At 38.6% G+C, this 27,891-nt stretch overlaps 1 protein-coding gene across 1 annotated transcript in view; it reads right to left on the bottom strand.

Moving 5' to 3' along the window:
* The window catches only part of cracd (capping protein inhibiting regulator of actin dynamics), an 86,000-nt gene that overhangs the window by 20,957 nt on the left and 37,152 nt on the right, over nucleotides 1-27,891 (bottom strand). Inside the window, exon 4 of the mRNA XM_004911201.4 lies at nucleotides 12,149-12,323. The gene's annotated coding sequence lies outside the window, so the exon portion shown is untranslated. The remainder of the gene's footprint in view (nucleotides 1-12,148; nucleotides 12,324-27,891) is intronic.

Here is a 27,891-nt window from a genome sequence, read left to right as displayed (position 1 = left end):
CTAACATTATCCCGTGGCATATATGGTATACATACAGAGCCTAACAAAAAGAAAATCCTAATAACATAATATACAGTTTCTACTCACTGCAGGGTATTGAACCCAAGCCAGCAGATACATACAAACAGATAATAAAAGAAGGTTTTGTCAAGAGGCAGCTGTCAAAAGTGCAAGACCATTAACTTGAATCTCAGCTGGAATGAATGTAAAATAGATAATCTCTAAGAAATGGTTTAAGCAGAACACTGTAATGCTGCCTTGCAAACCAGCTCCACTGGGACTTCGACCTGATATGCCCTTAAAGAACTACAAGTCCTATTTTAATGGGCATTCAGCACAGCTGGTAATTGCTTTCTCGATATCGTTTACTGCTGATTAATGCAGCTTAACCCTTTCTCCTACCAGACACGGAAACGAAGAATCATTAGATTTTTTTTCTTGGATCCATTTTTTTTCTGGACATACTGTCTTCAGAGAGGCTCTAGAAAATACTCCTTTGATATAGTCTCGGAATTTATATTTGACTAGGTAACAATTTTAGGTACATATCTGCCACTGTTTGTAAGACAATTTTGTCTATTGAATAGCAGTGAATGGCACTTGAGAAAAATTGTCAACATAAAATATATCATTGCCAGGTCCTTTGCCCACTGGGCTCCTGTTCAGGCTGATTTGGCACAAACTAGAAGCTTTTAAGTCCTTATTTGGTTATCAAAACCTTAGGGCACTCTGATGGAACACACATTAGAGCTGTATAATTTACTCATGTGTCACTGTTATCAAAAGGGGGATATCAAGTACTTGATGGTTATGTGATGTAACTCAGTGGAAACAGTTGATAACAGGACAATTTAGCACCACAGATATGTACATTGCTTTGCACAAATAGTACACTATCAGGGGAATGTAATATACATTGCTAACAGGGAAAACGGTCACAACGGGACACAATTTTAGCTTTGCAGCAAATGTTGTGTTTGTGAAACAGAAAAATACTGTTTGCGCAGCCTTCGCATGTCTTGCGACAGTAGGTTTGTGATTGCAAACTTTTTAGTTTGCGCGAGTGCGCAGTGTATGTGCCAATTTGCAGTAACCAGCTAATCAGCAATCAGCTTTGATTAGTATGCTATAGGATGAATGAAAAGATAAAAGCAAAGATCTGATTGGTTGCTATTGGCAAGTATGCTTGTACAATTTTGTATTTGCCAACACCATCCAATCAGAAATTAGTTTTGATCAGTATGCTACAAGATGAAAGTAAAGATCTATTGGTTGCTAAACCAAGACCTCTTAGTTATTTTCCAGTCTGTATTGAGACCACTGCCTGGTTTCTATGGTAATTGGACCCTAGCAACCAGATAACATAACTGAAGAGATGCAGAACCAAAGGTTCAACAACAGCAAAGAATAGACAAATTGCAAATTGATTTAGAATCCCACTGCCTGTATCATACTACAAAAATGATTCTGTGTTGAACTAAGTATTAATGCCTGTCCCTAAAATCATTATTCAAATATATTTATCAAATACTTCATGGGTTCCTTCCTTTTAAATATACTTCAGCCATTTATGGTGAAATTTAATTGGCGTTCTGTTTGCACATGGACTCTATATATTACTATTATTTTCATTGCACACAGAATGTATGTACCATAATAGGAGGAAGTATATTAAAAAAGAAAAAAAATTATTGATTATTTCCTTATTCATTTGGGTTATGATTATGTAGGACAGACACTCATACATGCCGCTCTTTTTCCCACAGGAGTTGAAATTAGCCCAGTGGATGTCCACAACTACAACTTCCATTCCATTCTTGGGCAAGGAGGATTCGGCAAAGTCAGTGACAGGTTTCCCAACCCAGATACTTTATTATTGTAAAATACAGCGAATTATATGCTCTGTTTTTTTAACAGAGATATTCTGCAACTGACATAAATAAATTCAATTTAAATGTTAATTATCTTAATGATTTTAAAATTTTTACATAATATATTTCTGCTTCTCCCTGAGTTACATTATTTGTACTGAGGTTCAGTCAGTGCTCTGATCCTTCTGCCTAACAAGTGTATCAGTAGGACTGATTGGTAGTAGTTTCCCTACAAGAAACCTCTAATATTTATTTCTCTAAATGGCTTTCTCAGGCTACATTTGCCAACCGGAAGCCACACGTCGCCATGAAGATTATAAAGAAGGGGCCTAAATGCAAATACAGCAGCATCCAGAGAGAGGCCAGTGTGCTCATGATGGCTGCCAAGGTTATGTGGCTTTTGAATCTCAGGTACCAAATTGGGACAATACTGGTATTTATTCAGGTTTGTGCCATGACTTCCAGTGTTTTAACGTCTATTTATTTGTCTGTATGAACAGTGTCATGTTTTCCTTGTGATGGAGTACCTCAGTGGGGGCAGCCTGGAACATCACTTGGATTCATACGGGAGCCTGGAGGCAGACAGAGTGCTGTAAGTAATATGGGGGGATTTTAGGAAAAGGCAGTTGGATACAAGAAATTACAATAATGCAAATGCACCAATTTGTATCTCTATTTTTTGGCATCATAATAGAAAAGATAAATACAAGTGAATATGTTGGGAATTTGCGTTAAGCTTTTTTAACATTTTATTTTTAACAGTTTCCATTCAGCAGAGATCATGTGCGGCCTGGAGTTCCTGCACAACTGCAGCTTTGTTCATCGGTCAGTATAGCTCTGCTTCTCCAGATCTCTTTTTGCCTTATCTTATCTACCTCTAGCTAAATATCTTCCTTTACATTACAGAGATCTGAAGCCTGACAACATCCTGCTGGACCGGACGGCCATGTCAAAATATCTGACTTTGGCCTGGCAGTTCCCAACATGTTTGGGGACAGTACCATCACCGGCAGGGCAGGGACACTGGGGTACATGGCCCCAGAAGTGAGCAGTGCAATCTACTAAGCATCTACTACATTTATTGCATACATTTAGTAAAAGAAATGAGTGTATAGGAATGTGCCCAAAGCAACAATCTAAAACTCAGCTTATCAAATGTACAAACATAGATTACTAGTATGATAGTAATATGAAAATAATATTTTAGCAGTATAAAAAGGTATACTGGCATTTAGACATTCCTCCATTCATATCTGTGCAAATGTCTGTATGTAATTATTAATTTGCCAGTGATAGACTTCATTCAAGTCTGGTGATAAAAATTTAATTTTTTTACTCCCATTTATCTCTTTATCTCTTTTTGCACGACAAGAACAATCTCACTTGCCATGAGAAAATAGTTTGGAAAATGAATATTTTATAGTCAGAACTATAGAACTAAGGTTCATTCCTACTACAAACCTTTTTACTTATCCTAAATCCTGTGTGTTGAATCATATCAAGTCTTTGATATTGTAGGAAGGTCAGCATACCATGGGCAGAATTTAATGAGATCTTTTTTGAAGTTTGTTATTCTCTTGGTTTTCTAGGTTTTAGAAAGGAAAAAATACAATGCTGCAGTGGATTGGTGGGCTCTGGGAATTATCATGTGCCAAATGGCCACTGGGGACTCCCCCTTCTATGAAGGCAGCAACAGGGAGAAGCTAATCAGCTCTACAATTAATGATGAGCCGAGGATTCCTCGTTGGCTGAATGACGACCTGAAGGATCTTCTGAGAAAGGTGAGTGTGAGCAGTGTGATGGAGTAACATTTTTATTCCTTCAGCTCCTGGAGAAAGATCCAAATCAGTGCCTTGGTGCTCATGGGAATATCAAACACCACCCATTCTTTTCTTCTATCAACTGGGTGGAGCTGGAAAGGTTAAACAGTAAAATCCCCTTTCCAGCTAAGAGCAGTAAGTACATGATTGCTGAATGCTAATTAAGTAGAAATATAGCCCTGAATTAATATAATTACATATGCTTATGTTAGCATATTTCATATCATCCTAGCTAAAAGGTTGTTTTTCTCTTTTTTTTCTCCAGCCTCCAGAAGAGTATTTCATGCCAACTGAGGGAAATCCTCTTTCCTTCCTGTTGTAAGACCTGACATTGTATATATATATATATAGCATATTTTCCTTCCTACAGCTACAGGTAGGTATAGTTAATCGTTTCAGTTAATCGTTTGGAGCGAATGGTGTGTAAGTGTGTGAGTGAATGTGAGATATGAAAGGCCAAGGGTGAAACAAGAAGGCAAGGGGGTCTAAGATTCAATCTGCTTTGCCTTCATACACACGTCTATTGATCCCATACCCTGCTATTAATGCTTATAGCCCAATGTTCATCCATGCAAAGGTTTTTTTCACCATTACATGGGTTTTTTTTCCTTCCTATGGATGAACTAGTTTTTTAAGAATAATTTGAGCAAAGGGTAAATGTCCTAGACATGAGTAAGCCTCACTATTTCCCTATGATGTTATTTATTCACTGTTGCTATATTATTAGGCCCCCTGAGCAATGTTCCACCCGGAGTGAATGGCGTGTGAATGGCCAATAACAGGGTTGAAGCCTTGACGTGGCGTTACTGCTCACATGTGTAAAAATGTGCCAATTCAACCAATTATGAGACAGTGGGTATGGTACTGTTGCGTTATCAGGCCTGCAGTATCTTTGGTCAGAATTTATGTGGTGTGAGTATTGAGTTTTAATATCCATTTAAGTGGAAACATGAATACTTATCAACTAAAATTGGTGTGTTGGGGGTGGAGTACAAAGTCTTTGTCAGTTGTAATTCTATGCATGTTCTATGATTAACAGACCTGTAAAAAAGGACCATAGCCACCCAGCTAAAAAGAGTCACAGTCATAATTTTGGATTGTTAAAAAAATGAAGGAGATAAACAGGAAAGAGCGGGAGCTGGAGAACTGGAAACAGGAAGAACTTGTTAGGAGAACATGGCTGGATGATGATTAAAGGTTCTGGAATGAGATAACTGTAGGAGAATAAGAGACCCACAATTCTGGGATCTGACTAAAACCCTAATAAACAGATCATGAGAAAAATAAAGTTTTTACTGCTCTCAACTTGTAACTATTTTTAAAACAACATACAATTTAATAATTGCTATAAGATGTCAGGATACAGATGAATAACTTAAAATGTATTTACTGCCCTCTACCAGCTTGTATTCTGCACACTGGATCTTGCTCTGTAAGACATTAACTGTCACTGACTTTTCCACTAACAAAGTGACCATCTACTGATTACTGATCTTGGTACTTTGTCCACTCCATTAATGTAAAGGGGAAGTACAGCCTACATTATAATATTAAAGTTCACCTGCTTTAGAGTAGTTCTGTCACATCTTTCTTGGCAATGTGGATCCAAAAATTAAGTTTCAAGTTTTATTGTCATATACAAATAACAATGAAGCATCATTACTGTAATGAAATTTTTTGACCTGTGTTCATCCCAACTTTACATAGACAAAAAAAGATAAAAAAAAAAAAATACAAATATTAAATATAATAAAAGTGAGCAATAAAGGTACAATAAAGCAATATTAAATCCCTGCCCTGGGCCCACTGGTACCTTAAAGCGGCCCTGCTTGTGTGTTCCAACAAATAAGACATTCTCACTCCAAGACATAGAGTACAGAATATGAGTACATGGGAATGTCTGTACTTGATAAATGGTTTTATGCCATGTTACTGTGTTACTGAGTAACTTTAAGTGTCTCCCCTGTCAATTAGTTACAAAAGTATCTGCAGGCAGAAGGACAGGTACTTAAGAACAGGGTCTATAGGCACATTTCTATAGACTAGGAACATAAGCTACAAGTATACATTATCCATTTACAGTGTTGGGACTAGAGGCAGAGAATAGCGGGTCTCTTCTGAAGCAGAAAGGCTAGGAAACTTTCATAAATATCCAGCCTGCAGCTTTAAAGCTGTGGTCGGACTATAACTCTCCCGCTCACAGACTAATATCTACAATTGCTACACAATACAATATGCTCTTTGTGCATCTACAGCAGCCCCTGTAATGTGCTTAACCCCAAATCAGCCCTCTATAACAAAGATAATTTTTAAACAGATGGCAATTTCTATACTGTGCCTACATAATTATTTTAATAATATTATTTGCCCCCACAGTGTAAAATATGATGTTGGCTACTGAGGGAGCACATCAACCTTTTTGCACGTTATTTCTCTGTGCGAGCTGGATTTACCCCCAGACACGTGCCACTAATCTCCTGAGAATGCCTGAGCAGAGGAAAGCATATGGTAGCTTCTGCTCAGATGTACTGAATACATGCAAATATGACAGGAATGGATGTTCTGTTCAATAACCAACCAAACCTTCAAAATGAAATAAAAAGTAAGCGCTACTTGTGTATATATTTGCTACAATGGCAGAAGCTATACTAAGGTTCTGCATTAGTTGCCTACAACCAACTTAAATTGCCCATAATTTTACCACCCAGTGGTATGGCAGAAATGCAATCAGGGATAAGAAATCAGTGCTAATTAATAATCTGTTGTCAGTCTTGGACAAAAGCTGCACAATTTGTAACTAATACAGGGTGATTACAAAGTCATGATTAAAAAAAAAAAATCCAATTTGTTTGGAAAATCAAGAAAATGCAATTATGGTAATATCCTAGTCTTGTTTCCATGACAACATGAGTAATTGCTTAACTAGCAGTACGCACCAGAGGTATACAGGTCTATGTTTCCAGAAGGGAATAAACATTCCAGGAGATTTTGCACAGAAGGAAACAGTCCATGTTTTGTTTTGCTCTGTATTTGCAGTTGCTGAAATCATATTTGGACTATAAAGAGCCATTAAAATGTGTGGTTTGTTATATTTACAAATGTAGAGCTGAAGCCAAAAACACTGACCCTGCCAGCAAGGAGTTTGTTTTGTAAATGCAGCCAAAGTTGCTAATGTAACATTAATAAACCTGAGTTTGTGATTAGCTGGTTAGTGCTCAACACATCCTACAGGGGCTGTATGGGCATGGTCTGTATGGGCATGGTCTGAGTGGGCATGGTCTGTGTGGGCATGATCTGTGTGGGCATGGTCTGTATGGGCATGGTCTGTGTGGGCATGGTCTGTGTGGGCATGGTCTGAGTGGGCATGGTCTGTGTGGGCATGGTCTGAGTGGGCATGGTCTGAGTGGGCATGGTCTGTGTGGGCATGGTCTGTGTGGGCATGGTCTGTATGGGCATGGTCTGTGTGGGCATGGTCTGTGTGGGCATGGTCTGTATGGGCATGGTCGGTATGGGCATGGTCTGTGTGGGCATGGTCTGTGTGGGCATGGTCGGTATGGGCATGGCCTGTGTGGGCATGGTCTGTGTGGGCATGGTCTGTGTGGGCATGGCCTGTATGGGCATGGTCTGTGTGGTTCCTGAAGTACAGATGGATGAAGACCAAGGCAATACTTGGGGAATGGGACAGAGGAAGCTGGGTGCAACCATTTTGGCAAAAGAGGGGAACATTTATTGTGGGTTGTTGTGGCTGTTGTATTTGCCCTAATCCATTAACTACTGATTAATTAATCAGACTTTCCAGTCTTGTCAGTCAATATTGTTTCAATACCCGCCAGGCATTAGCTGGTTAAACACATTATTTTCAACAGACATACAAGACTGAAATTATTTATATTATTGTTTACTTATAGAGAGCCAATATATAACCAAATGAGCCCACCAATTGCACATTTTTATGGCTAGGGTATGGCTAAGGAAGTCAAATAGTAGTGAAATTAATCTCCTATTGGAGTAGGATAAATGAATGGCACTGAGGGCATATTAAACCCTTCTAAGTTGTACAGAGGTAACAACCACACAGTACAAGGAAGGTCTAAGGAAGTTTGGTTACAAAGTTACTAAGGGGCACAATTTTGTACCTCTTAGTGTTCTTGCATTTGCATCCAGGGAATATTGGAAATACAGAATTCAGAAATTCTGATTATTACTAATGCATGAAAAAACTGTTTACTTACAGTGCTTTGGAGTTTATAAGCACAGCAAATTCAACATAGGGCCCCAAAATATTGTTAAGTTGACCAATTCTACAAGGATATACTGAAATTGTTTTAATTAGGGCCTTACTGGGCCCCCAACACTCCTGGGCCCCCCCGCAACCACCCTCTGTAGTTACGCCCCTGACACAAGGGTTACAGAACATTATCATGTAAGAACAATGTATTTGATTCACCACTTTCCCTACCTCCTATATTACCTTTCTCCCACGCACACACTAACCACTGGTTTACTGGTTGTCATTTACTGCTCATATCTACAGGCCAGGCATTTATTTTTTAAATTTCCCCATACTCCAATGCAATTATCAGTAACTTGTTGTTCCCCTTGATGCATGGCATCATTGCTTTTGTGTAGCTACATAAACATAATATCGCTGGGCACCACTAATGACGAGGTACCACACTTCACCTAATGACGCAGTGACACTATCTTGTAGGAATTTCTTTTGCAATTTTAAAACCGCAGCATTCAGCCATGTGTGGTAGTTACCAGTGTTTACACTGCGATCAATACTTGTGACTATTTAAAGGGGTTGTTCACCTTTAAATGAACTTTTAGTACGTTGTAGAGAGTGCTATTCTGAAACAATTTGCAAATAGTCTTCATTTTTTTTATTAATTATGGTTTTTGAATTATTTAGCTTTTTATTCAGCAGCTCTCCACTTTTTACCCTAGCTTCCAGGCAGTGGTTCAAATGAAAGACTGGAATATGAAAAGGAGTGGGTCTGAATAGAAAGATAAACTATAAGCCTCAAAGAGCAATAGTGTCTGCGGGGGTCAGTGACCCCCTTTTGAAAGATGAAAAGAGTCAGAAGAGGAAAGCAAAGCAATTCAAAAATAATAAAAATAAAAAATGAAGATTAGTTGAAAAGTTGCTAATAACGGGCCATTCTACAACATACTAGAAGTTAATGTGAAGGTGAACCGCTCCTTTAATGTGTTTTTCAGCTAACTCCATATATGCACTGTCCTGTGTTGTTGGGCTGCAATTTTTCCCGATGTGAATGCATTATAAGCGTAATGTTGCTAACAAAAATGCAGCCAGGTGTGACATTAGCCTAAAGGAATGCTTTTATTTAATTTATGTTCTTATCAGACTGCTGTGAAGTCATATAATACAACCGACTCAGACTGACTCTTGGAATTTTTCTGGGTAAGACTAAGTCAGAACCACATGACTGGAGGAAAGTAGATAAAATCACGTGTACCAGAAAATAGGTTAAAAAAATACATCATCTTTTATAATTACAGTATAAATACTTTTATCGCTGTCAGGAATTTCTTGGGAACTTGGGAAAACACTGAGCTACTGGGATACTGTCTGGATTTCCCCTTTGATACCCAGTACACCAGACTTTTCAAAATAGATTTTCCAAGAAAATTGTTTTTAGTTGTGTATCAATATGATTATGGGCTCATGAGCGTTTGTCTTTGCGTTCCCCTGTGGTGGCGTTCTCCTGCATTCCACCGCCATTCCATATATTCTTGGTGGAACGCAGGAAGAAACCCTCATTAGAACGAGCCCTAAGAGCACAAGTTGCATTGCTGTTCCAGATGGTTAGAATGAGGCTTTCTCTACTGAAATTATTGAATTTGCAACATAGCAACTCAATCCCCCAGACTGCGCTTGACCGGGAACACACCTTAAAAATGACAGATCCCTGATATAAAACAGTTGGAAGCAATAGCTTTTTATTACTGCACAGTAATTAAATGAGCACAAAAAAACAGAGCATGCAAGCATGTAAACACCGACTGATATACATTGTAGAGATTGTATAAAGTGAGAGTTAGAAAGCAACTACACTGTTGTTTACTGTTAATCATTATATATAATGATATAACAGGTAATAAATACATTTCCCACACCCCCTTAGACTGGTTGCATTGTGAAGTGATGGATTATTTAACTTAAAGGCCCTCTGCTTTGCATAGTGGGTTGTGCACATATTTTCTGGAAAGCAGACTACAAATCCCAGAATCCATCACTTCACACTGCTTAAAACAATGCAGCTTTGACCTCTGACCGGATGTCATTCATTCCGCTCCCTAATCTATTCCATGTTTCCATTATGGTATTTTATAGGCATCTTGTAGGGCTCAAATATGTTGTGGAGCAGTAAGTGGCTTTAAAGAAGAGCAGAAACTATTTCCATCAGAGCCAATGTAAACCTGCAGCCAACATTTGTCTATAGATCACAATTTTACAAAATGTGGCATCAAAGAAAATTATTAAATAAAATAAGAATAAAAGTAAAACCTTTCACCCTTACTGCATATATTTCATTTGTAATAGTTCCCCTAGATCAGACCGAGACATGGCTTTGGTCATGACATGGCATTTTTCCAGAGTATGCCAGATGCTTTGATAACCACATTGTAGACATACCTATGCCATTTCATGGTACATACTCTTATTGCCAGGCCCGGATTTGTGGCGGGCCACAAAGGCCAGGGCCTAGGGTGGCACAAATTTAGGGGTGGCATGCCACCCCACCTCACTGAAATTTTGCCCCCATACTGAGCAATGAGGACCTTGAATGCGCGGGGGGGGGGGGGCTGCCTCGGGGTGCCCGGATACAGTGTCGGACTGGCCCACCAGGATACCAGGAAAACTCCCGGAGGACCTCCTGCTTCTAAGTATTTAGCCTATTTTATCGTCATTCCCTATTTCTGTATGGGAACAAGGAAGCTTGATAGATGGAAGAATAGAGAATAGTACGTAGAGAAAAGAGACCAGGAGAAAAAGGAGTTTGAGGGAGGAGAGGAGGAATTAAAGTTTTGAGAGACTGCCCATGGTCCAGGGTTTTCTGGTGGGCCCATGTCATCTCAGTCCGACACTGCCTGGATAAGAAATCCAGCTCTGCTTATTGCGCAAGTTATTAGTTCCAATATAGGCCTTTAACCATCTGAAATAAAGAGCTATCCAAGGAAGTGCTGCATCTCTTCAAATTTGGTGGCTTTCTTGTAACTTTACTATAGATCTGTCTAAATATTGTTTAGGGGTGTCTTAGAACTTTATGTTATAACTTTATGTCTTTATAACACATCTCCCTACTATAGATGTTATAAAAAATGGGCAAAAGGGCAATTGCCCTGGGGTAGGGTCCCACCATAAGACCTTTGATCATCTGCTGTAACTAGTGATGAGTGAATCTGTCCTGTTTCGCTGCCCTGGAAAATTCACAAAACTACAGAAAGGTTTGCGAAACTCGGGTGTCACGCAAACATTTTGCCCTGTGTGACTTTTTTTTATGTGGCCGCACCCATTTTGACACAACTGTGCCCAATTTGATGTGACCGTGCCCAATTTGATGCGACTGTGCCCAATTTGACCTGCAACAATTGTTTTTGGCATGCAACAAATTTTTTTGCAAATCCATACCTGGCAAAAAAATCTGCTCATCACTAGCTGTAATGTTTGACTAAAGAACTCAACTTAACCATTCCATTTCTTTTATATTTACTTTTACTATTTTGTTTTCTATTTAAGTGTTCCAAAAGAATATATTTTAAATAAAATGTTGGTATTTGTGGTTGTTTATCTGCTCCCATGACTGTTCGACCAAGGGCACTGCATGTGCCTGGACCCTACTGCTACTTCACTAAACACAGACTGTTACTTTATCACGCCTGCCTTATTGTACTCAAGTTCTCCTGGGGATCTTTGCCCTGAGCCCACTGGTATCTTAAATGGCATCAAAAACTGTCTTTCCCTTAACTGTTGATAGACTGGGTTCAGTGTTCACCCCTTGCATAGGAATAAAACATTCTTTGTGTTTTTTAGCATAGCAACCAAAGTGAGTTTCTGTAGTCAATATGCATTTCTGTCTTTATTCCATACTTTGTAAAAGTTAGAAATGGTGAATAGACTAGAAAATGGTCCCAGGCTACAGTACAGTCTTCAGTGTTCTGAAATTTTTCCCATGTTACTTACCACCCATTGAAATAAAGGGATGGATCTGTACAATGTACATTCACCAGACAGCATTTCATAACAATTTGCGTAATAGTCATGTCAATTATATTTACTGCAAATTTTCCCTCTAATCTTTTCAAAGAATGAATAACGGCAGATAAATTTCTATCTGATAACACAGAAAAGTCAGTTACACAATCGGAGTAATCTACACAAAACACAAACTCAAAAGACAGGGGATTCCATAGAAAACTGTGTCCTACCTTAGATCCTCACAGGATTCTTCATCGGAGTAGAAGGCTGTATTATTAACACAGACATTCCCAATAGAGCGACTGGCCTTTAGCTTGCCCTCCTTAAAGGGCAAGGCGGAACATTTCTTTTTCTTCTTGCCAAAGATCTTTCTAAAAGGCTGAAACTTGCCTGGCCTTTTCTTTTCTGCAGAACGGAAGAGAGTGAAAACTCATGCTGTTATCAGCCTTGCTAATATATTGTCCTACAATCACAGTTAGTTATAAGGCAGGACAAAGTCAAAGTGAGATTATAAGTGTATGCAAACAAGGCTCAGGAATGAATGTCTTGCCATGTTGCTAAAGCAGAACCAATGTACGTAAGCAGGAAATCATGCATTTAAATACACAGGCATTTCCAAACCACACTGTAATCCCAAGAAGCAAACCTGTTAATGGTACTGGTTACAGTAAAGAGAATGGAAGACAGGTCTGCTCTTAGCCTTAATCAAGCTTTACTATTACTCTCAGGGATAATACAAAAAGGTGATTTAAGGGCAACTATAACTTCATATTTAATTATCTTTATTATTTATCTAATCAAACTTTTAAGAGGATTAAAAGCCTCTGAAAACTAAAGTAAATATGCATTAAGTACCCTTGTGCATATTTGCCATTTTCTTTTAATGTTTTTAATCATCTGATTAAGGGTTGAATCCCTATACAGACGGGTTTTCCAGTCAGAAGCCTTCCTGCATAGAATGCTGTTCTTCCTTACCCTACTCTGTCTCTGTGCTGGGCCCTAGTGGGACCCTAGTCTTCAGCACAGTGCTCTGACAGATTCAGTATCATACTCACACCATGTAATTATATATATATGGTGTATATTTAACTTTCCCTTGGTTTAGTTGTAAATTGCTTCTATAAAGGTACCACTAACCATGCTTACACTCTCAGAAGTAGCCTTAACTGTATTTAGACTGTCCGGCCACAGGGGTAGGATCATGGTACATGTTGTATATTCTTCACCTGCAGTTTTCAGCCATGACCTTTCATATCCAATAGTTCTTACCTAGTCTTTTCCCCCACCTGGGGTAATTTGGAGCCGTGACAAGGGGGCTCAGCCTAAGGGCTAATTAGGGTAAGGATTGGGAAGGATGGCTATTTGATCTCCTATATATACCTGAAATCCCAGAGTGAAATTTGGAGTGAATATGTATTTGCTGTCCTATATATTATTGAAACTATGGCTGAATGATTAATACACCAATAATTCCCATTAGATGAATACAAAGGTAAAATAAATCATAAACAAATAGAAAGCACTTTAAAAGCAGTTTCAGCCGTTCCCAGCCGATGGTGCCAGCTAATGCCAAGGACAACAGTCCTTGTTAAACCACACACGGCCCAGCAAACATATAAATGGTTGTTTATTTTCTGTGTTTATTTGTGCTTAGGACTCTGCTGTGCCCTTCTGTGTATGCCCCGCTGCCATATTGCACAAGATCTATTATTTTTATTCTGGGGCAGCTCTCTGATTTCTATGTAATTGTGGCATACATGGTTTCACAGACAGAGTTCTGATTCCAGAAGTAATATGGAAACATAATGCAGTGTTGAATTCAAGGAGAGAATTGACAGTTCGAGATGAGGAGACTGGGTGCAACTTGTGATCCTACAGTAGTTCAATATTAGCCAGTGAGCTGATATGATGAAGAAGAAAGCTGGGCCAAGTATTATTTGCACATAAGGCCTTTCTAGTTGTCCTGGCAACCCCTGCTCGCTGTCTCAGTTACACCCACCCAGGTCTGGACTGGAATACAAAATAGGCCCTAGGATTTCAACTACACACAGGCCCAAACAGCCCCCACCAGCCCAATGAATAGTGACTGTCTATGGTGTCTTATAGCAGCCCCACCGATTGCCAGTCCAGGCCTGCCCCCACCCTGCCACTGCCACCACCACCATTGGCGCTCATATAATCCTTTGACAAACCCGCATTTGCGAACTCACTCACCCTCACATCAGTCCCTTGCTGGCTTTCACCCTCCCCACTTGCACCCCAGGCAGGTGTCTCTTCCCCTAGTTCCATGTGATGCCTGTCTCACCTAAACACTGTCCCTGAGAGCAAGGCAAATAAATATATCTATAGAATATCAGCAGAATGCAGCTGCTCAGACCTGCAGGACATGGAATGCTTGCTTTTCCATCTGGCACAGCCGTAACCATAAAAATTCCACAGGCCCATTGCCAGGGCTATACTTAGTATAAAGTCTTCCTTAGAAATGTAATCAACCAAATACATAAGCATTTGAATCAATGCATTTTGACAAGTGGGTTGTGTTATGATATATACATGACAGAAATGGTGTAACACATGTTTTCATAATACTATATATTCTATATATTACTATTATTACTATTCAAACAACATGTAATGCAGCACAGTAGAACCCTATATTTTAAGATTTCCTGGAACCGATGCCATTTCTTTGTGGTCCCATACAGGCAGCTGTGTTTTTTCCCTGAATTTTACCAGAATTTTGATGCCACCCCTTGGTACATGTAAATTCAGGGTTCTACTGTCATTCTGTCACCCCCACATAACTACTATATGGCAGAGCCCACGACCATGGGGAGTGGGGCCTGAGGGTGCAGAAGGGCAGGCCGGTTGCAGGATTTGCTGTATGGTTCCTGCTCAGCCCACAGGTGCCTCTCACCACTTTGTGTTCATTTAAAGAGCATGTGCATCTATAGTGGGGATGTGCTCTGCATCTAGCGTTGGACTGGTAATCTCGCAATAGATGCAGATCACAGCACCGGTGGGGCACAAGTACAGGGCTCCATAACTGTTTGCATAATGTGCAAATTAAGGATGGAGTAGCGGGGGGGGGGCACTATATGTCTCCTCCTCCTGCCCACCCATCATGAATTCAGTGCTGTAAAACACAGGCAGCACTGTATTCATAAAACAAATGCATGGAGTAAATACCCCCTATAAGTAATTTGATCATCTCAGGACTGCAGGGAAACTTGTACGCACCCACAGATGCAACAGGAAGTTGTTTCCCACAAATGTTATCTCAAAGTAATAATGCTATGACTGCACTTAGTTATACAGTTCTTTGTAAACTTCTAAATAAACAAACTGGCAGCCTCTATCACTTTTATTTAGATAACAGTAGTTGCTTTGAAATTCATTGTTTATGAAGGAAAAAAGTTCAATAGAAGACAAAGGGGTACTATGATTAAACAACTGTATGATGCTTAGTAAGGGCTGATACACGGTGCTACTTGTAGCCAGGTACTTGTCATGGTTACAGAATGCCAGAAAATATCCTGCTAAAACACACGAAGAGACAATTATCAGTATTATCACGACAAGTAGCTCTGTATGTCATTGCCCTAAAGTAGGGCTCAGCAGGAATATGTATTTAATTTAACTATAAAAAATAGAGTTACTTTAGTGCTTGGATGATAGTTGTGTATTCATAAATCTACTACATATAATGACACAAGACACAGAGCTCATAAATTGACAGGACAGGGTACAAAGTGCATACAACAGGAGCAAACAGGAGAGATCCCTCCATAAAGCAGCACTGTATTCATGAGGGGACCTATCCCTATGTCAGGCTGCACGGACAGTGCTGAGTTGACCCCTACACTCTGTACATCATGCCAGATCAATCCAGAGGTGCCGATATGCCCTACATAAACGTGATTTCTAAATGAGCACTAAGGGTGTTCTGTTTCACTTGCGTCAGGATATTGATAAACGACCCACTACAGCTTCTGGGCTGTCTGAATCCTTCCCTGCATTGAATCTTAAGGTGAATGTTTATATTGTCTGTAGTTCACTGATAAACAGAATATAAATGTTTGTGCGACACTTTTGACATCATTACAGTTATAGTTTAACTACCTTGCGGTGCCTGGGATTTCTGATGAACTGACTCCTGAAATACTGGAGAAAATGATGCCATTTGCTAAACATATCCAGACTCATTATCAAAGATAAGTTACAATATGGGCTCCCGTCATCAATATTAACAACAAAACAAGGCTAAGGTCCAGTTTCTTGATACTTAAAGGGGAATGATGAGAAATAGAAATGTCTGCATTGGCTTATTTTGCTCCTGGTTAAAGTCCAGGCATCAAAAGAAGCAATGCAGCCAAACACGTACCCTTCTATATGGGTGTAAACTATTTATAAATAAATGTAGATCGAATGTGCAACACTGACTCCTTCAATATATGATATAGAGGCGTGCTGTCCAACTGACTGCATGTAGTGGGCCAGTTATATCTCATACAGCATGCTGGAGGGCCGTATTAAATTAAAATGATGACACGTAATGAAGTCTATGGAGCTTCTGAGCTGACTGAGGTCTAGAAAAATCCTTTGGGGGGCCACAGTTGGACAGTCCTGATTTAGAGGATTGGAAAGGTCTATCATTTTATGTAAAATGTCTTATGCATAGTGGAACGCTTGTATAAAACAGAAATATTGCTTGTGAAAATGCCATAATAGTATATTCTTTGGTGAATATGTCTCTAAGAATAAATACCGGTTAAGAAAACATTATAGGCGTACTATTATCATCCTCCTCTTTAATCCCATTGCATCGTCAGCTAAGTTAAAAGGGATGCTTTTTGGTTTTAAGTCAGTTGTGCCTTGGTTTTAATTCAGCCTTTACATTTACCAGGGCTGGCTATTTGCCCCCATGGTTAGTGCACATATTTCTAATTCAAGTCAATGGTAGCTGCAGGTGACTGGTGCTTTTCATCTATCTGAAAAGCACTGCCTGTGCCATTCTAAGAAATGTCTGCAGCATAACATGGGTTTCTGTGGTGAAGTGTCACTGAACTGTGAACTACAGACACAAGGGGGCAAAGGCACATAATGGCATATTCAATGGCATACAATGGATAAAAGAAAAGCATTTGATAAAGAAGTAAATAGCTGTACAAACAGTAGGAAACATAAGGTAAATACAGACATAAACGCAACTCAGTGGTTTGAAGACAATATATCCGTGTAAGGAGCAGGTGGCAAGAGTAGCAACCAAGCAAAGGAACAAATAGCAGCACTGCTTATCCACTGCTTATCCACTGACACTGAGTAGTCTTTTGATCTAGACAGCAACACTCTGAAAACAAATTATATGCAGTCTTCAATTTGCACTTATTTATGTATTTCCTGGCATTTGAATTATCTACTGTTTAGTTTTGCCTCTCTCCATTCTGAGATTTAAAATGCTATCTGGGCACCTGTGACCCCTTTGACAGGTTTGCTAAACAGCTGATACAGCTTTATTTTTATTGTTTTCCATTTGCATTGTTCCAATTAAAATACTAAATGCTGAAAGTTATGGTCCATTTTTATCTCTAGATTTCAGTTTTAATCTTCCCTAACCTGCCATTGTCTCACAGATTGGCTTGTGGCATGGCATTTTTAACAACTCCAACAGCTCTTTAAGATAAACCCTAAGATTCAATTAACCCATAGAGAGATATACCATTAAAAGTTGTTACAGCATTATTCCCTTAATTCAAGGCTGCTGCATAATTAATATTTGTGAGATATAAGTTATGATGCACGTTTACATTTTATAATTTAAATGGAGAAGTTAAATTCAAAGCTTGAGTCTACAAACACAATTTTGTTTACTGTTCACCCAGGAAGCAGCTTAGACCAAGGTAAAATACAGTACATACTGAATTTACTCAGGTTCCCATAGATGCCAAGCATTGGCTCACACAGCATTTAGGGGACACATACCAATTTGATGTTCCCTACATGAATGGGTTAACTAAACAATAAACATATAATGAATGCGGCTGAGTATAACCAGGGTAGATTGAAGATATGACTTATCTGATATCATGCACACTTTAACCCTTATGTTCTGCTGCCCATGGAAAGCAGAAGATCCATGTTCCTTTATGCAAAAAAAGCCATTTTCCACGGGACCTTCATTTTGTCCCTTATTTAGTATATCCTACTAGTAAAGTGTCATCAAGTTTGATCAATTATACTAATGACAGCAGATGTACATATACAGTGGTGTGAAAAACTATTTGCCCCCTTCCTGATTTCTTATTCTTTTGCTTGTTTGTCACACAAAATGTTTCTGATCATCAAACACATTTAACTTTTAGTCAAAGATAACACAAGTAAACACAAAATGCAGTTTTTAAATGAGGGTTTTTATTATTTAGGGAGAAAAAAAATCCAAACCTACATGGCCCTGTGTGAAAAAGTAATTGCCCCCTGAACCTAATAACTGGTTGGGCCACCCTTAGCAGCAATAACTGCAATCAAGCGTTTGCGATAACTTGCAACGAGTCTTTTACAGAGCTCTGGAGGAATTTTGGCCCACTCATCTTTGCAGAATTGTTGTAATTCAGCTTTATTTGAGGGTTTTCTAGCATGAACCGCCTTTTTAAGGTCATGCCACAACATCTCAATAGGATTCAGGTCAGGACTTTGACTAGGCCACTCCAAAGTCTTCATTTTGTTTTTCTTCAGCCATTCAGAGGTGGATTTGCTGGTGTGTTTGGGTCATTGTCCTGCTGCAGCACCCAAGATCGCTTCAGCTTGAGTTGATGAACAGATGGCCGGACATTCTCCTTCAGGATTTTTTGGTAGACGGTAGAATTCATGGTTCCATCTATCACAGCAAGCCTTCCAGGTCCTGAAGCAGCAAAACAACCCCAGACCATCACACTACCACCACCATATTTTACTGTTGGTATGATGTTCTTTTTCTGAAATGCTGTGTTACTTTTACGCCAGATGTAACGGGACACGCACCTTCCAAAAAGTTCAACTTTTGTCTCGTCGGTCCACAAGGTATTTTCCCAAAAGTCTTGGCAATCATTGAGATGTTTTTTAGCAAAATTGAGACGAGCCTTAATGTTCTTTTTGCTTAAAAGTGGTTTGCGCCTTGGAAATCTGCCATGCAGGCCGTTTTTGCCCAGTCTCTTTCTTATGGTGGAGTCGTGAACACTGACCTTAATTGAGGCAAGTGAGGCCTGCAGTTCTTTAGATGTTGTCCTGGGGTCTTTTGTGGCCTCTCGGATGAGTTGTCTCTGCGCTCTTGGGGTAATTTTGGTCGGCCGGCCACTCCTGGGAAGGTTCACCACTGTTCCATGTTTTTGCCATTTGTGGATAATGGCTCTCACTGTGGTTCGCTGGAGTCCCAAAGCTTTAGAAATGGCTTTATAACCTTTACCAGACTGATAGATCTCAATTACTTTTGTTCTCATTTGTTCCTGAATTTCTTTGGATCTTGGCATGATGTCTAGCTTTTGAGGTGCTTTTGGTCTACTTCTCTGTGTCAGGTAGCTCCTATTTAAGTGACTTCTTGATTGAAACAGGTGTGGCAGTAATCAGGCCTGGGGGTGACTACAGAAATTGAACTCAGGTGTGATAAACCACAGTTAAGTTATTTTTTAACAAGGGGGGCAATCACTTTTTCCCAGAGGGCCATGTAGATTTGGAGTTTTTTTTCTCTCTTAATAACGTAAACCTTCATTTAAAAACTGCATTTTGTGTTCAATTATGTTATCTTTGACTAATAGTTAATGGTTTTTGATGATCAGAAACATTTTGTGTGACAAACAAGCAAAAGAATAAGAAATCAGGAAGGGGGCAAATAGTTTTTCACACCACTGTAGATATTTAGATCATACATATAGACATTTAAAAATATGACTGCTTATTTGACTTTCAGAGGTTGGCACAGATGTTATTTCTCTTATAACCTGGTATATTTAAACTTGGCACACTGTATCTTGGGCTTCATCTTCACCATCGTGCATGATTGCATGAAATTATAACTTCTGAAGAACAAGAAAGAAAATGCTAATGGATATTCTTGATGCTTGTCTTTGCATAACAGAATGGAGATGCAGTGACACATACAGATAATGATGTCCTATAAATGGAAACTAGCAATTAGATCAAATACTTACAAATTGGCAAAAAAAAATTGATGTTTAAATATATATTTTCAACAAGCTTTTCTTGGTACCAACTTTTTAGAGGGGCAAGGTAAAAATCTCCCTTATATGTTACTCCTGCAGGACTAACCAAGATCCTCCTGCAGGTGCAATGCACAAACACTGTCACAGAGGGTATATAGCTTGCTCTAACATCAGATTTTAAACAGGTTGTTCAAGACTTAATAGGGCAGGAGAATAGATGGTGCCCTCTCTAGTACCGCCTTCTGTCTAAATACATATACATACAAATAAGGGCTGCACAGGTTGGAATAATGCACCTGTCCCCGCCCCTAACCCACCTTCTGCCTACCCAAACCCAACCTGTTGAGGTGCGCTGTGATTTATAGACCCATGCACTACCGTCCATCACTGAATACACCACAGGGGGGACAGAGCAGGTGCACCTTTATGCTATGTAAGTTGGTATTTACCCAAGGAAGCTAGGAAGAATTAAAGATCGCTGGTGGGGTCTGGGCCAGGAGGAGAGCCAGGTCCACTACCTGCCCACGACCCAGTGGAGAGTCAACCTTTGGGTTTCAAGATGGCCCACGTATTTGAAGATGTCTATAAAGTCTATAAAGTCATTCTTATTAGATTATCCTTTCTTGAATAAGATCGATTGTATTTCTGACACACTTGGGTACGGTGAGATTGAGGCTAACTCTGTTACCATAAAATAATCACAATACATACATATAGATATATATAGCAACAAAAAAGTACCGCACTCAACAGGCTCAGTTGGAGTAACTGATATTAATAAACAATTCTAACAAGCAGTGCAAGCCCTACACAATTCCTCACCTGTGAAGAAAAGGGAGCCAAAACAGGGATCCAATTAATTAACATAGAAACCAGATGTGAAAAGAAAGGAAAAACAGTCTAAAAAAAAAATCAAAAAAAGTAAAAGCAAGATACAGCAACATGTAAGAAATCATTTAAACCAAGCCGCTGATGTGGAATTAATCATACTAAAATACAAAGGAGCATGCATTGTAATCCAGAATATACATAACAAATAGAGGATTGTTGCCCAGGCCAGGGTCAAAAATTGGCAAATAGCCAACAAGGTAGGGCTGACGGGTCTTATCCCAAATCTAAAACAAAGTGCAATTTCTGAAAGGGCTTAACTACCAAGGACCCAGAAAAGATTGCTCAACCTGAACAAACAGTGAAAGGAACTGAAATGAGAGACCCCTTACCACATGTAGGTAGAAACAGTGCACGAAGTTCGTCAAAAGTATCACAATTACTAAAATCAGTTACTCCAAGTAAGCCTGTTGAGTGCAGCACTTTTTGCTGCTCTACACCCAGGCATGCAGTATTTTTGTTTGGTGAGTGCTCCTTCATGCTCCATATATATATATATATATATATATATACCTGTATATATATTTGCTTATTTTCACTTTTTAACTTACAATACCATAATACAGGTATGGGATTCCTTATCCAGAAACCCACTATCCAGAAAGCTCTGAATTACAAGAAGGCCATCTCCCATAGTCCATTTTAATCAAATAATTAAAATTTTAAAAAATAATTCATTTTTTTCTGTAATAATAAAACAATATTTTGTACTTGATCCCAACTCCCAAGTCCCATACCTGTACTCTATTCTGTTAGTCAGTTTAGGATATAGTAAACCATATAAAAAGGTTAATTCCAAAGTACAGTCATTTTACCCAAAATGAGTTGATTATTTATGGTTCTGTCCAAAAATGTCTACTTTTTAAAAGATATAGAAAGTTTTAGGAAAATATGGTTATAGGTTGTTTTATGTAATTTGCTCTGCTAGGTCTAAAAGTTATAAAAACATTCATTGAGAAATTTTGGGGTTTATGTAGATGGGAATGGTCTCTGTCATATTGAACACTGGTTTAGGTGTGACATGATAAGTGTACATTTGTTCTATTCACCAAGAACAGTTATACATTTAGTAATTATTATAACCTTGATATATAACCTAGTAACTTTTACAGACATAATTTTATCTTTTGATTGAAATTGTACTCATTTATACATCTAAAAAGATGCAGTTCATCTAACAGTATACACAAAAGGAATGTGCAGCACTGGGGGCAAGTCCGAAGAAAGTATTCTTATGCCCCATGCTACACACATAACACTGCCCCAGTCCTAGTCCCTTTAATTTGCATAAAAACATTGTTAATCAATGTATATTAGTTAACTGATCTGTATACCATGAACAAAATGATGTAAAGAAAATGTCACTATCCTAATAGCACAAAAGGAATACACATAGGATTGCAGAGATACTTAGTAGCAGGATTCATGGTAGCTCATTGCGTGGCTCAGTGACCAACAGCGGCTCCCAAAAAACCCTGAAGCTAAGACAATGGAAAGGATGAAAAATAAGGGAGAGTCGGGGTTACATGATCAGGCAGTGGCACAGCAGTGAAAATAGAGGCGGAACCACTTCCAGGCTATAAGACATACTATTACGTAATAATATTCCTATGTATTATTTCCCTGTTTCCCCTCTCAGATGAAGAGATATAAGGCTATCAACCAAAAGAAGCTCCACTTATATTATTTCCTATAGCAAGGACTTAGACCCTGATCACTACACAACTCTGGTGGTGCTCCTTGCTTTATTCTATGGCAGGAGCAATTGTGCTGGGCAGCCTGGGGAAGATTCAGCCAATAATCTCCTTGGAGGCAAGAATCGTTTTGTGGAATCTGTCTAGATTATTCTAACCAGCTGCTTGCTATGGCAGGGAACAAAAGAGAAGATCCAGCAAGATGTTTACACTTAGTTCTCCAGTGCTTTATACCATAGTAGATGGAGTAAGGCCACCACGGTGTATTTATTTTTCATAAGAATGTTGTTACAAGTAATATTAGCATAGAGCTAATGTGAAGCAGGGAGACTAATAGCAATTACTTGTAGATGACCAGAAAAAAATATGTTATTCATGTTATTATTATTTCATTTGTGGGTATAATGGATTACTTGCCCCATAAAATGTAACTTATTGTTAGCCAGCAACATGTAGTAGCTACTCAATGCCCTGATTCATATACACTTAAGGAAAATCTTTTAATTTTGTACAAGAACATTGCATCCTATGAAGTGCATGCATTACACATACCCAAGTAGATCACAAAGTAATCCTCTGGATACGTAGTCCCATGGGCACTATGCAGTTCATGTCTGCAACTTGAGCAGAAACCAGAAGCAACAAGTGCAAAGAAGACCAATAAACACCTAATACTGTACCCTTGTCCCAGGAAGATGTACTATTAACATGGAACAAAGGTTGGCATAAAGTCATATACTGTATGGCTATAGACATACATAAACTGCATGGAAACATAGAGTGCATTTACTGGATTTATATACCGGCAAGCTATAGCTAAGGCTCTCTGTGCTGTTTTGCAGCCTCCTCTATTCTGTCACAATTTATGTATGTGAAGCATTTTTAATCTAATTTTGATGTGATTTTTTTTTGTAGAATGCTGTTTCGCTGCCATTACCATTAATATGCATTGTACCAACCACGTTTAAGTGGAGCAATATCTTTGGCAGATCCAAATGGTAAATGCCAGACAGGCTGATGGATTGTCAGCCACTGTTAATAATTTGACCCCAATGGTTAATGAGCTCAAATGTCAGAGCAGACTTTTAGCTTTGTCCGTTGTTGACCTTTGCATACAGTTTACGATCTGCCTAACAATCTCTGTGGCGTCACTGTAGCTTTATTGCTTATGTAATTTGTCCTATTGTAATGAAATATAGATATAGCATATTCTACTCCAGAGCTTCTTCAACAGACCGTAACAAAGTTAGCCAATTATTTATTTTTGACTTAGTTGTGCTTAACGCTTTTAAAGCTGCTTTTTTGTTCTTGTATTGTGTCTTATATTGATATACTGTAGTTTCATTGTATGAAGCTGTATTAAAGCAGAAGGAAAGGCTAATAAAGTGTTAATCTCAAGCTGCAGGCATACCTTCAGTTCTCTCAATAGTGCCCTTAAGTCTCCCCATATTTTGCCTGTTCAGATGATCAGAAGATTCATTGCGAAAAAAAACACTGAGCTGTGTAAATAAAATTCCCATAATGCCACACTCCTGCACCAAGACCAAGACCCCTGAGCAGTTTGTAAGACCTTCAGCTTCCTGCTGATTGGCTCAGATCCACATTCCTAAGGGGGGGAGTTCTTAGCATTCTTGAGGGAGGGGGAGCAGAAGCGGGGAGAGAGGAGAGAGCTGCACAGACTCTGGCACAGGAAAAAAGGCGACAAGAAATCTTGTATTTCTTTTGATAGAGGACTCAGTGCAGTGTTTCTGTGAGTGCTTATTGTATGGCTGTATTTACCTTTTTACCTTTCCTTCTCCTTTAATGGAGTTGCAGGGACAAACCTAGAAATGTGCCATAAACATGAATGGATAATGCTGGTCAGAGGTGGCATACTGTTTGCCCTATATATATGGGCAGACTGGTTACTAAATCACCCATTTTTAACAAAGTTGTCAACCTATTGTAGAATTGTATTGGGCAATGGCGGAAGTCCATATCTAATAGCTCTGCATGGAACCCCCACATGATACAATCAATTACCCAAGGGCCCATTTTTCATATCTTTACAGTGTGACCATAACATACAAGGATCCACTCAGCACTAACCTGACAAAACAAGTAAATCATTCTGAGTATGGCTCGTTTAACTGGGAGAACTGCTTGATAAACAGATAAAATGAATTGGGTAGTAAGCATGAAGGCCTTCTCTAGCTACACAGAGGGGCATTCTAATATATGAAAAACTTTAACAATGGAGTAGGCCGTCTGTATGATAGAGACCAATCATCTCCTACACCAGAGGAATGTTACACTTGTTCTGCTCCCTGGGACAGATTGTACCTTTCAACAAATGCAATGAAACCTTCCTGTCACCCAAATATACTTCTGCCTCTGTTGCTCACCATAAGAGCAGAATCAAATTTTTCATTTGCATGTGACCATAAAGAGAAAATAATTTCCTAAAAGATTTATTTGTTCTTATTATCCCCTGTTGAGAAAATAATGACTGATGCTCTCTATTGTATCTTCTTAATCTGTGCCGTGAAACGCTTATTAGAGCTGTAAAAGCAAATGGAAAGATGAAACAATAAGTGTTTGCTACGAAAATGATTATAGAAAATAACTTGTCATATACTCCTTGGTGATCTTGGTATTCTGAGGTGTTTGATTATAATGTTTAAAATAACAATGGAATTTTAGAAGGGGCATAAAATGACCCATAATTGTCTTTCCCATCCCCTTATACATTTTAATGTAGAATACAATGGTGTTCTACAGAGCTTATTACTGCTACTTAACCTGTGCCATTTAGTCCTATTTCAATTTCCTCTATTGCTATACAGCAGCCTGTTTATATAAACTATAATAGTGTTGCTGAAGCAAACATATCATTTTTTTTTACCAATGCAGGGCAGCAATACATTATATTTCCATTACTTTAAACACTCTCATTTTTTTGTGTAACTGTTCCTTTATGGAAGACATAGTACTGTGGACAATATACAGCATTTATTGCTTTCTTGCATTTGGCACAGTAAACAATTGCCATAAGAGTAATTCTGATTAAAGGAGAAGGAAAGTTATAATAACTTTAGGCACCCCCCAATAATTCTAATCACTTACCTGAAACCCCCGGCCGTTGCTCCTGTTAAAGGAACAGTAACACCAAAAAATGAAAGAGCTTTAAAGTAATAAAAATATAATGCACTGTTGCCCTGCACTGGTAAAACTGGTGTGTTTGCTACAGTAACACTACTATAATTTATATAATAAGCTGCTGTGTAGCCCCGGGGGCAGCCATTCAAGCTGGAAAAAAGGAGAAAAGGCACAGGTTACATAGCAGATAACAGATAAGCTCTGTAGAATACAATAGTGTTTTATCTGTTATCTGCTATGTGCCTGTGCCTTTTCTCCTTTGAATGGCTGCCTCCATGGCTACATAGCAGCTTATTTATATAAATTATAGTAGACTTTCTGAAGTAAACACACAACTTTTACCAGTGCAGGGCAGCAGCACATTATATTTTAGTTACTTTTATACACTTTCATTTTTTGGTGTTACTGTTCCTTTAAGAGAAAACTGCACCTGTCATGGTGTACAAGCAACAAGCAATCCTCTTCCTACCTTGGTCTTCACGCATGTGCAGTAGAGCGAAAAGCCAAACTTTAACAAAAAAGTTGGCTTTTTTGCAAAATTTGAAGGAAGCATGAGGATCGCTCACCTGCATTTACCCCAGGTCGGTGCAGTTTTCTCCTAACAGGAGCACCAGTCGGGGGTTCAGGTAAGCGATTACAATCACTGGGGGGATCTGAATTTGGACCTAATTTGGATCTGAACCAACCAAGCACAATTCCAACACTAAAGCGTTATCAGTTCTCACATTCATATGACAAGGTTCCATAATGTCCCTTTATTTTTTTCAGCGGGTTTGACAGGGAGATTCACATAACTGTCAAATGGAATTAGAAGTGAAATAGTGTCAGATGGAATTCTGCTGAAACCCACGAATATGCACAAACCAAAGTGCCATTTAGCAAATTGGAACTGAGGTTTTAATCTTTACATTAGCTAAAAGGTTTGGATTAGAAATGAAGTTTAACAATGCTTGTTAATGAAATAATTGTGAATACAGCCATCTGTATTAGAGAGCACATAAATACTGCACATGATAGCTAGTAAAGTTGCTAATGGAAATGCAGCACACACTTTCCTTATTCTTGCCGTGTATTTTGGACATTTGTCTTAAAGTGGCGTGTAATAAATCTGGGTCTGGACCTTTTCAACCAATGATCAGTCAGCAGCAAACATGGACACAAACTTCAGAATTTTGACATCTTCATTAAGCCTGAAAATGTCCGATCATTTGTTTGTACTCTTGTAATTATCTAATTATCAAGATACAAAAAAATAAATATACAGAATATAACAAGAACAAGATACAAAACTACATAAGCGCATCATGGCCTAACTAATATCGAAGAAGAAAAAGATTTCATTATCTGAGGTGTTTCCTATTGTTGCTTTTGATAAAGTGTTTCAAAAGTCACTAAGTTTATAAAATTATTTTTCTATAATTTTTTCTTGTCAAGAGCTGCCTGCGTTCAGGTGCACCTAATGTACTGTATCTGAACCGAGTGACAGTGTAGATTATGTATATAATCAATGTGCTCTCTGTGGGCTTATCTTATCTGTACTCTCCGTTTTTTCTGCCCTGTCCCTACCCATTATTGAGGGGACAAAGTTATATATATACATATATATATATATATTTATATATAATTATGGCTGTGAGCTGCTATACTGTTTACTATGCTTCAAATTATTTAAATATAATTAAGACTCCGCAGAAAAATATAATTAAGATTTCACAGAAAAAGTGGCCAAATGACCATAAAACTGTTAGATAATTGGCTTTTTCTCAGCAATAATAAAGTATATACCAGTTAATGTATAACTGAGAGCCATGGGATTAAAATAGGATTGTATATGTATAAATACATAGACACAATTTACAAGAAATGGTAAGGTAATAATAATGCAGTAAAATGCAAACAAAGGATCTTAATGTATATAATAATACAGGTTCGGGATCCTTTATTCACAAACCCGTTATCCAGAAAGCTCGGAATTACAGAAAGCCCATCTCCCATTTTAAGCAAATAATTCACATTTTTTTAAAAAATTCTCTTTTTCTCTGTAAAACAATCCTATTGGGA

The sequence above is a fragment of the Xenopus tropicalis genome, chromosome 1 (genome assembly GCF_000004195.4).
Source record: "Xenopus tropicalis strain Nigerian chromosome 1, UCB_Xtro_10.0, whole genome shotgun sequence".
Lineage (NCBI taxonomy): Eukaryota > Metazoa > Chordata > Amphibia > Anura > Pipidae > Xenopus > Xenopus tropicalis.
This window is presented reverse-complemented; position numbering and strand designations above follow the sequence as displayed.